Source organism: Diabrotica virgifera, chromosome 5 (genome assembly GCF_917563875.1).
Source record: "Diabrotica virgifera virgifera chromosome 5, PGI_DIABVI_V3a".
In the NCBI taxonomy this organism is placed as follows: Eukaryota; Metazoa; Arthropoda; class Insecta; order Coleoptera; family Chrysomelidae; genus Diabrotica; species Diabrotica virgifera.
Genome location: NC_065447.1, coordinates 65,521,187 through 65,533,269, shown reverse-complemented (window position 1 = coordinate 65,533,269; position 12,083 = coordinate 65,521,187). Strand labels below are relative to the sequence as shown.

The 12,083-nt window shown below is 32.2% G+C and overlaps 1 protein-coding gene across 1 annotated transcript in view; it reads left to right on the top strand.

Moving 5' to 3' along the window:
* The first annotated feature begins 5,269 nt into the window (after positions 1-5,269).
* LOC114325162 (uncharacterized) overlaps positions 5,270-12,083 on the top strand; it is a 102,497-nt gene continuing 95,683 nt past the window's right edge. The window contains exon 1 of the mRNA XM_050650098.1: positions 5,270-5,543. The gene's annotated coding sequence lies outside the window, so the exon portion shown is untranslated. The remainder of the gene's footprint in view (positions 5,544-12,083) is intronic.

Here is a 12,083-nt window from a genome sequence, read left to right as displayed (position 1 = left end):
CACCAAACACCAATCCCCACTACACCCCCTGGAGGTGGGGTGGGGGTAACTTTAAAATCTTAAATGGAAACCCCCAGTTTTTGTTGCAAATTTGGATTCGTTACGTAAAAGTAGGCAACTTTTATTCAAGACGTTTTTTCGAACTGTTGATAGATGGCGCTATAATTGGGAAAAACGATTTATCCTGATACCATAAGTAAATTATAGAAACGATCTAATATCTCACGAAATACACTTCCAAATGAGAAACCAAAAAACAGATTTTTAATCTTTTTTGAAAACCTATCGAATAACACCAAACATGACCCTCCAACCCACCCCCTGGATGTGGGGTGTGGGTAGCTTTAAAATCTTAAATAGCAACCCCCACTTTTTATTGCAGATTCGGATTCGTCATAAAAAATTAAGCAACATTTATTCGAAACATTTTTTAAAATTTCTGATAGATGGCGCTAATAAATCGAATTTTTCCAATTAAGGCGCCATCTATTAACAATTCTAAAAAATGTTTCGAATAAATGTTTCGAATAAATGTTACTTAATTTTTCATGACGGATCCGAATCTGTAATAAAAAGTGGGGGATCTATTTAAGATTTTAAAGTTACCCTCCACCCCACATTCAGGGGGTGGGTTGGAGGGTCATGTTTGGTGTTATTCGATAGGTTTTCGAAAAATTTCGAAAAAAAAAATCTGTTTTCTAGTTTCTCATTTGGAAGTGTATTTCGTGAGATATTAGACCGTTTCTATAATTTACCTATAGTATCAGGATAAATCGTTTTTCCCAATTATAGCGCCATCTATCCACAGTTCGAAAAAATGTCTTGAATAAAAGTTGCTTACTTTTATGTAACAAATTAAAATCTGCAAGAAAAACTGGGGGTTTCCGTTTGAGATTTCAAAGTTACCCCCCACCCCACCTCCAGGGGGTGTAGTGGGGGTTGGTGTTTGGTGTCATTGTATAGATTTTTGAAAATGATTGAACACGCATTTTTCAGTTTCTTGATCTGATATTTAGTTCGCGAAATATTCGACCGTTCCACTACTTTTGGGACACCCATGTATAAATATTTGCTGTTGAATAAACTTAAAAACAAGCTGCTAGTTTTCACAATCATAAACTTGTCAGGATGACATTTTCCACAATTAAAATCACGTTCCACAATTAAAACTTTCCCTGTTCCAGTGTTCCCATAGAAGTTTGTCCGACTAGACACCAGTAAGCTATTACCAAATTTTCAGCTTGTTATTAATCAACTTTTTTGGTACGCGGGATCTAGGCCTAGTATATACTATCCCGTATATGTTCTTCACTTTCAATAATTAAATATTCCGTAATAGGTTAATAGCTTTCTATCTCATAAAGTAGAGTAATAAAAAAATTAAAAATATCTATTCGCTTTATGACTTATTCAATAAAGCCGGCTTTCATTGACACAACTATTATTGTCTGTTGCCTTGACAGCAAAATATGCTTTGAAATTTTCTTGTTATAGCAGTTACTTAATTTGTGGTGCATATTAAAAAAGCGTGTCTTTATGCATTGCACAATTTAATCAATCTTACGTAAGTTCTTAGCATTATATCAAAGTGTTTGTAGTACGGGTAGGATCAATACCTGTTGAAGTGAAGATGCAATTATTTTGTAAAATTCACTTTCAAATCGTCAATAAAAGCATACTTAAGTACTGCATAAAATAGTTCCCTAATAATTATATACTTTAAGTAACAATAAATGCATTAATTTCTTATTTCTCTAGTGACATTAGGTATGAAAATAAATAAAATCTGTAATGTTTGAAGATGAATAAAAATAAAAATATTCCTGTAGAAAATGCAATTATTATTGTTTAATAAGTTGATGCATAGAAAGGATTGCACACTACTGAAAACCTTTGTAAATCATACGTCCAAAACAATAAACGTTTCCTACTTTTAGTTTTGAGAAATAAGGGAAAAAAATATCCTGTTGGTGACACAACCCCCTCCAGGCCGAAACCGAATGTTTTTAGTAGTCTGGACATCTATAATAATAACCTATATGTTTCCTGCAGCCGATTTTGATGATATACATAGTTATAAACAAATGAAGACCAAAAAACGGTAAATTTTCGCCTTTTTCGTCTATTACCAAAAAGTTAAGCATTTTAAACAAATTTGAGAGTAAAAAACCCATAAATCGTATAAAAAACTTCAATATGGCGTTCTCTGAATATGTCTATCCTTATTGTTTGCTTAGAAAATTGCAAAATAAATCATAAATTTTAAGTTTTTATAAATATTCTTAACTTATGTAAAAACTAACGTAGAAACTTCTAATTACACGTAATTCTGAGACGTCTGGTGCTTAAATAATACCCTAAGTTTCAAAGCAATTGGTCAAATAGTTTAAAAGTTATTTAATTTGTTTATCCCAAATTAATTTTTTTTGCAACACTGTAAGTCAGAAAATGATGAAGTTACAGTAATACTTTGGATAGTTTATGGAAGAAGAACATTTACACTAATAATTTCATTAAAAAAGGATGACAAAAAGTAATTCTAAATATTGCAAAATTATTTTGCAAAAACAGGTGAATTAAAAAGGGAGGGGGGCTAACTTCGTCCCTAATTGCCCTAGGACAAATGTTTTTCTTTCTAAATGTGTATAAAAATTCAGTCTTTCTAAATATGGAAAAATAATTTTTCTACGGGTAACGGTTAAAAAGTTATTATAATTGTTTATAAGTAAGCAAAAAATCGACATGTTTTTGCAAAATAATTTTACACTGTTTAAAATTACTTTTTGTCATTTTTCTTTAATTAAATTAATAGTATTAATATTCTTCTTTCATAAACTGTCCGAAGTATTACTGTAACCTCATAATTTTATGACTTATAGTATTGCAAAAAAAATGAATTTGGGAAAACAAATTAAATAACTTTTAAACTATTTGACCAATTGCTTTGACAGTTAAAATATACTTTAAGAACAAGAAGTCTCAGCATTCCGTGTAATAAGAAGGTTCTAAGTTAATTTTTACATAAGTTATGAATATTTAAAAAAACTGAAAATTTATTATTTATGATAGGGGATCAAAGTATGCTAAATGTGCAGTCACTCGAGCGCTTTGGGGACCTATTGGGTTGTGAAGAGTAGGTCCTAAAATCAAAAAAAGTTAAGTAAAGTTTTCCATTTTAGTGGGCGCTTGCCATTATTTTATTTAATTTTCCATTTCCAACAATCGTTTTTTCCGATTATAATGCCATCTATCCATATTTCGAAAAAATGTTTCGAATAAAAGTTACTTATTTTTACGTAAGGAATCCAAATCTACAATAAAAAAATGAGGGCTCCTATTTAAGATTTTAAAGTAACCCCCCACCCCACCTCCGTGGGGGTCGTGTTTGATGCCATTCGATAGATTTTTCAAAAATATTGAATAAGTGTATTTTACAGTTTTTCTATCTGATGTTCATTTCGCGAAATATCGCGGGATTCGTATTAAAAATATTTAATTTACCCCTTACCCCTCTCCTTGGGAAGTCGTGTTTGGTATCATTCGATAGATTTTTAAAAAATATTGGGCACATATTTTTTAGTTTTTCGATCTGTCATTTATTTCGCGAAATATTCGCTTTTTTCTCGTGAAACTTTGGGACTCACCCATTTCCTTACGCCCGGTTTAAATAGTCAGATTTTTGAAATATACACTCTTTTGCATGCACTTAACTTACCTTATCTTAATCTGACAATTTCGAGTTTTTTTAAGGATAGGCTTTTTTTTTCGGGCCCCCCTTAACGAACTCTCCTGTGTTAAGAGCCAATATATGGTAGAGGTACATCTGCAGGGTACCAGGTTTCTCCCCATATGCTAATCTGACGCGCTCGAGTAACTGCAAAAATCCCCGCTTGGGCTCCCCTACCATTATATTGCAATTTTATAAGCAACCAATAAGGATAGACCATATTGAAGTTTTTTATACGATTTATGAGCTACTTACCTTCAAATTTCTTTAAAATGCTTAACTTTTTGGTAATAGACGAAAAAAGCGAAAATTTACCGTTTTTTGATCTTCACTTGTTTATAACTATGTATATCATCAAGAGCGGCTGCAGGAAACATATAGGTTATTAACATAGATGTCCATACTACTCAAAAAATTTCTGCCGTGCTAAGCCCAAAGGCGGTAACTGATTTTTTTATCGAAAATGAGATTGTTGTATTTCTACGTAGATTATAGGTATTTAGAATATTTTTACCAAGTCCTTAGAGTTGTAGAATTATTATAATGGGTATCTAGAATATATTTACAAAGTCTTTGGAGTTGTAGAAGCATTATAATATAATGAAACCTACCTAGAAATACAAAAATGTCATTTTCGATAAAAAATCAGTTACCGCCTTTGGGCTTATCACGGCAGATTTGGTTTCGGCCTGGAGGGGGATGTGTCACGAGAAAAATCTTATTTCTTTGGATTATTTTTAGGTTTTTCTGAGTCGTCCTCTTCTTTATGTAGGGTGTCCCAAAAGTAGTGGTACGGTTGAATAATTCGCGAAATGAACACCAGATCGAAGAACTGAAAAATACGTGTTCAATATTTTTCAAAAACGTATCGAATGACACTAAACATGACTTACTCCTCCCCATGGTGGTGGGGTGGGGGCTAACTTTAAAATTTTAAATAGGTACCCCCATTTTTTGAGGTTTAGAGCAGAAGTAAGAAATAGGAATAAATGGAGAGGACTAATATTGAGTTTTAGAGACAAAGATTTTAATGATAAATGGAAATCATGGCTTGAAATGCGGCGGCTCAGATGTGTAAAAAAGTTGGAAGAGGCATATGTACACATGTAAGCAAAAGTATTGAATGAAGAGAGAGGGAGCTTATTAACACCAAAATTATGCCCCAAAAGTTAAAATAATAGAATAAAAAGCACTTTTAAAAGTTGATACATAACAGATACAGTTTTTTGTATTGTTTACGCGTCCTAAAGGGTTCGTTCTAAATTAGTCCGACACATTTCGACCAAACTCATATTCTACTTGTTTCTTTTAATTTTTGTTAATTTGTAATTAGTCATTTGTTGTTATTTAACCTTTTAGTAGTTATTAACCGAAGTATATAGTCCACATAAAATTATTTCATACCACATCTAGTATAATTGAAACTGGTTTCACAAGCTGCTTTCCCGTTTGTGTAATTATAACACTTCTTATATTCCACGCCAAGGCTTTCATGCCAAACAAAGCAAAAAATGTGATTTCGTTGTAGAGAATATTGTCAATCCTATAACACTTTCAAACTTTTAATCGCAAAGAACGTAACTAATTTTTATAAAAACCTGAGATGACTTGAAAATACCAAGAATCAATTTTATTGATCGGGGTCCAAAAAGTTTTGTGATGCTCTAGAGTTACCTATTTGCTGCATCTAATTAGATTTTGACCTTCGGCTAAAAAATACCATCTTTGTGTTTTACCACAGTTGGCGAGAGCATTCTGAAGTATAAACACGGCAAATAGTAACGTGCGTTTTAATTTACAGGAAGCAGTTATAAAGGTAAGTGTACCAAATAATTATATAGATCATTTGAAAATAATGCAGAACTAGGTAAATACTTATTTTGTGCAATTAAATTATTTTGCAACTACAATTTACTGTTCGAATAATCATGATATTTCAAAACAAAACGATTTTTTTATTTGTTGGGTTTATTGACTGTCGCAACAACAGTTTTAATAAGGGCAATGATTATATAGTAATCTTAATCCAACAGAATTTTTTATATCTAATATATGTTTATAATATGTTCCTTTAATTTGTCTCTTGAATGTAACTTGATAGTAAGTGAATGTTTGTTCTTAATCATATTTGCTAACTCCACTTATATTAGGTCTGGATCCCGCGTATGAAAAAAAAGTTGATTAATAGCAAGCTGAAAATTTGTTAATAGCTCAAGGGTGTCTAGTCGGACAAACTTTGATATATCGGAACACTGGAACAGGGGCAATTTTAATTGTGGAACAGGTTAAAAATTTGGAACGGTCAGACCACGAAAACGGCACATTTATTTTGTCCGACAGAACAAACTTAAACTCTCCGAAGAGAGATTAAAGTCTCATGCAAAAATCAGACTGCTATTTATCACCAAATGGTCGTTTTAATGAGTGGAACATGTAGAATATGTCAAATGACAGGAATTATGACAGGTGATAAATATCAGTCTGATTTTTGCATGAGAGTTTAATCTCTGTTCGGAGAGTTCAAGTCTGTTCTGTCGGACAAAATAAATGTGCCGTTTTCGTGTTCTGACCGTTCCAAATTTTTAACCTGTTCCACAGTTAAAACTGCCCCTGTTCCAGTGTTCCTATATATCAAACTTTGTTCAACTAGACACCCTTAAGCTATTAACAAATTTTCAGCTTGCTATTAATCAACTTTTTTTTCATACGCGGGATCCAGACCTATATGGTTCGTTGAAAGTTTCGTAGTTTATACAGTTTTATTCACCCAATAATACATGTAAAATATTATAATATATAGTCGAAAAAATGAAAGATTGCCCATGAACCATCATATGAAACATTTATTTTGTATCTGCTGTCTTTTTCTATAAAAATAAGAAACGTTTGTTATAGAAAAAGACAGCAAATATAAAATAAGTGATTTATAAGACCGTTCATGGGTAATCTTTCATTTTGCCGACTGTATATATTAATACTTCGAGCCAAGCAGATTCATGGCTTGGTTTACAATCTTCCTCCATTCTTGTTTGTTCTTCGCCTTTTCTTTCCAATTGCTTACATTGAGATTTTTGCATTGTAACTTGGGTCACACTTTGGATATCTTCTTCTTCTTTTTTGAAATTCCTTATGCCCCTCAGGGGCGTCGGAGGTTTTATTCATCCTCTATCGATCTCTTCCATTTCTTGCGGTCCTTTGCTAACTCTTTCATTTGTTGATGTGTTTTTCCTTTTTCCTGTCCAATTTCTATAATCTGATCAATCCATGTTTACTTGGCCTCCCTTTCCTTCTTTTACCATATCTTTTTGATTCCAACGTCTGCTTTGGTAGACTTCCCCGGTTCATTCTGTTAATGTGTCCATACCATTTTAATTTTCTTTTTTTTTTTTATTTTTGTTATTATCGATTCCTGTTTCAGTCTTTTAGTCTTTGTCTAATATTCTCATTTCTTATTCGGTCCAATTTCGTTTTTCCTGCTATTTTTCTCAACTGCATCATCTCCGCTGCGTTTATTGTACTGTCTATTTTTACATTGTTTACCCATGTCTCACTTGCATACATGATTTTCTTGGTGTTGAAATTTTTTCTTTATCTATTTCTTTCTTTCCAAATATTGTTTTATTTAGTGCATAGTAGATCTCATTTGCTTTTTTCGCTCTGTATGAGATTTCTTGATCTAGCTTTCCACCTTCTGATATTATTACCCCTAGGTATTCAAATGTCGAAACTGTTTCTATTAATTCGTTTTTTCACCTAAATATCATTTGGTTTATTTCTTCCCTTTTCTTTTTTGTTACTATCATATAATATGGTCTTCGTTTTCTTTACATTTACTTCCATTTTCAGATTTTCTTTTTCTTCCACCCATCGATTTTTTGTTTTAAATTATAATTTGGCATATTATAATATGTTATACTAGTGACGTCATCCATCTGGACGTGATGACGTATTCGATATTTTTTAAATGAGAGTAGGGGTCGTGTGCTAGGTCATTTGAAAGGTTATTTAATTCTATATTCAGTAACATAACCATTTACATAATTATTTATACATGGTGTCCAAAAAAAGTTTTTAAATTACTTAAATTTTTTGACAAAAAAAGAAGAATGTATGTAGTATATTTAAGTAAACATTCATTTTATTGCTGTCAGAAATCAGAAAAAAATGTTTGTTTCACAAATAAACATTGCCTTTCGTTTAAATTTTAATATTCAAACTTCCAAGAAGCAGGTGGCTGGCGGGAGCTGGCTTGAACATTGAATTTAATCGAAAAGCAATGTTTATTTGTGAAATAAACATTTTTTAATGTTTTCGGGAACAGTAAAATGTATTTTGAATTAAATAAATTACATAATATATTATTCTTTTTTTTTTCAAAAAATTTAACTAAATTTTTTTTTGGAAAACCTGTATAAATAATTATGCTTATATTACTGTATAGAGAATTGAATAGGCTTTAAAATGAGCTAGCACACTTCCTATTTCAAAAAATTATCAATCACGTCATTACGCCCAAATGGATGACGTCACTAGTATGGCATGTATGCCAAAATATCATAATTAAAAATTAAAAATCCACCTGTTTTGAGGTTTTTCCTTATCTTCGCCGGTTTACGAAATAACGAATTTATTCCTTTCATTTGCACCATACTGTATGTGCTTTCGTCATAGTTGTCATTATTTGTATACTTCCCCTTTAACAATTCATCAAAATGATGTTTCCATAGTCTTAATATTTCTTGGTCATCAAATATCATTTTACATGCTTTGTCTTTGTAATAAGCACGCTGTGGTTTATATTCTTTTTTTTTAATGCCTTGATATAAATTTTTATTTAGATTATTCTTATATATAGTTATTTTTTTCAATATCTGTCAAGTCATCTTCATAAAATTTTCTCCTTTTTTGGTTCGTGGCTTTTGTTGATTCTTGGCTTGCTAGTGTCACCTGCTTCTCCTTTTACAATAGTTTTGATTATTTTCCTTATTTCTTCCACTTTGTCAATTTGTATACCTTCTTTTCTTCTTGTGTTTGTTAGCTGACTAGCTTGTTTATCTATATTTTTTTCTGTTTCTGTTTCTATTCTGAAGTATAGTATAAACACTACAAACAATAACGTGCGTTTTAATTTACAGGAAGCAGTTATAATAAGTGTACCAAATAATTATATAGACCATTTGAAAATCATAAAAAACTAGGTAAATACTTATTTTGTGCAATTTATTTGTGTAATTTTGCAATTACAATTTACTGTTCGGATAATCATAGTTCAAAACAAAACCACTTTTTTTATTAGTTTAGTTTATTGACTGTCGCAACAACAGTTTTAATAGGGGCAATGATTTTATAGCCCTCTTGATTCAACTTTCTTGCATTTGCTATACCTATATAATATATGTTGATTTAAATCTTTAAAATATGTATAAATTTTCTTTAATTTGTTTCTTCGTGAGCTGTTAATTTGTTCACGGTTGATTTTCTTGGTGTTGAAATGTCCCGGTGATGGTGAGTGAATGTTATTCTTAATCATATTTGCTCCAATTCTACGGTTCGTTGAACGTTTCTGAACATTTTATACATTTTTCTTAACTTAAAACTAAGTTTAAACCGAATTTAAAATCTATGATTTAATTGAAGTAAAAGACAGACGTACTCTCAATCATTTATTGTAACTTCCGACGACCGGTTTCGCTCTCTAAAGTATGCAGAGCATCTTCAGGTCAACGGTTACAAGTCACTAAATGCTACAAATAAAAAACCAGAGTTAGAACTCTGGTTCTGGTTCTGGTTCTAACTCTGGTTTTTTATTTGTAGCATTTAGTGACTTGTAACCGTTGACCTGAAGATGCTCTGCATACTTTAGAGAGCGAAACCGGTCGTCGGAAGTTACAATAAATGATTGAGAGTACGTCTGCCTTTTACTTCATTTAAAATGAACTCTCACATGCAACCCATTCAACATTATGATTTAATATTTTTACAGGGAATAAGCAAAAATTATACTTTCTCTCTCTACTTACTCACTCCTTGTGTTGTATCGGGCTCTTATACGTTTCTTGGCCAAAAGTGTAAGATTGCTGTCTGGCGGGATCAGCGCATCTTTTTTATTATATTTATTCTCTGAATAAACTGTGTACTAGTTTTTCGTTCTCTTCTATCTCTTACTCTGTTTTTGTGTGTACCTTATCTTAGTCCAATTTTTTCGTTTTTTCCTGTTGTAGCTTTTTGCAGCTGTTGCCTGGACTTCATCTCTTTCTTGTCCCCTCTGGTTGGTATTTAAGTGCTTGTCTCGTTATGTTGCTTTGATATTTCCTTAATATGGCCAATGCATTTCCATTTTTTTTTTCTTTGACTGTGGTAGATATGTTAGTTTGCTTTGTTCTCTCTGATAGTTTTGTATTAGTTATTCTGTTGGGCCAGTATATTTTCGGGAAATTTTTTATGAAGATTTGTTTGCAAAAGTTTGCAGTTCTTTAGTTGCAGTTTCGTCCTGTTTTCATGTTTCTGCTCTGTAAAGTAGTATACTTTTGAGCAGGGGTGGGCAAAAGCCGGCCCGCGGGCCGAATCCGGCCCTTTCGCTTATTGTATCCGGCCCGTTGAAAAATCCCACAAGCATTTTTTTAATCTCTTTTATGCGATTTTGTTAAAATTAACAGTATTAATGTGCGTAATGTTCATATAAATAATGAGATATGTACCTAAATAATAGAGAGTATTATAATTTCGAACAGTTGAAACTATATTCCTACTTTACTACATAGCAATGAACAATCACTTCTCTCACTCTTCGAGACAGTGATGTTTTGGTTTTTTTTCCATTTTTCCTTCAAGTTTACCCTTCATAATCAGCTGCAACAACTCATACTTATCATTTCTGTGCCCTAATACGATATCTCTTCTTTTAATGATAGTCAGAAGTTCTCTATCTCTTCCCATTATGTGCAGCACCATTTCGTTCGTAATATGATCGGTCCAGGGTATTTTCAAAATTCTTTTAAAAAGCCACATCTCAAAAGCTTCAGTTTTCTCATTAAGTCAACATTAACAGTTCAAGCTTCGGCACCATAAAGAAGAATAGAGTGGATATAACATTTTATCATCGGATATCGGATTTGCAAATTGAGTCTTTGGTTACTCAGAAATTTCCCTATATTCAAAATGGCGGCTTTTGATAGCCTATTCTTCATCGAATTTTTGATTTCGGATTTAGATCTTCTGTAATACAGAATCCTTTTATCCACTTGTTCAATAACTTCATTTTTATTTGGATCCTTGTTATGAATGATACAATGGACCATATTTCTTTAAAACATACTAACATATTTTACTGGGCACAAATTGTTTGCATGCACACCCAAGTAAGATAATGTATTATTACTATTATCTATTGTAAACAGTAAAGTTTCTTTGTCCAAATGCTTTAACATATTTTTGTCAATGATCGAAAACATCTACCACAATAAAAGTAAAAGTAGAAGATAAACTAACTGACTCAGTTGAAGCTGGCAATGGCATAAGACAGGGCGATTCCCCGAGTTATTATTATGTTTACCCTTATTGTTCAACCTAATCATGGATAAAATAATAAAAAAGTAAGAACTAAAAAAGGATACCAAATGGGAGAAAAACAACTTAAAATAATCTGCAATGCAGAAGATGCAATACTAATCTCTCAGAGTGAAGATAATTTACAGCGTATTACGCTGCACCAATTTAATATAACCGCCAGAAACATGTTAATTCCCTAAAAAGAACAAAATGCATGGTTATAACAGCACATCCAATAAGATGTAAATGGGAGCTGGAGGGTTATGTAATAAAACAAGTGATGGAGTTTTAGGCGTCACAATATCTAGCTACAGAAAACTCGAAACAGAAGTGGAAGATCAAGTGAATAGAGCAAACAGATTCGCAGGTTACCTGAATGACACAATGTGGACCAATAAAAATATCGGAAAAGAAATGAAAGGCAGAATTTACACAACAGTCATCAGATTAATATTGACATACACGGCAAAAACACTACCTGACACAGAGAGGACAAAAAGATTGCTCGAAACAGCGAAGATGAAAACCCTTCGAAAAATCGATGGCAAGACACTATGGGACGGAGCTAGAATTATAGATATACGACGGAGATGCAAGGTGGACAACAGTTATAACCGGGTAAGAAACTGAAGAATAGAATGGAATGACCACATAAGCCGAATGACCACAAATAAAGCACTATAAGGACGGCGAGAGACGGTTCCTCAATAGAAAGGCGATCAGTGGGAAAACCAAGAAAACTATGAAACGACAACTTACTGAAGGTACATTTAAAAATCAGACAGAGTCATGATAATACAAAAAGAAG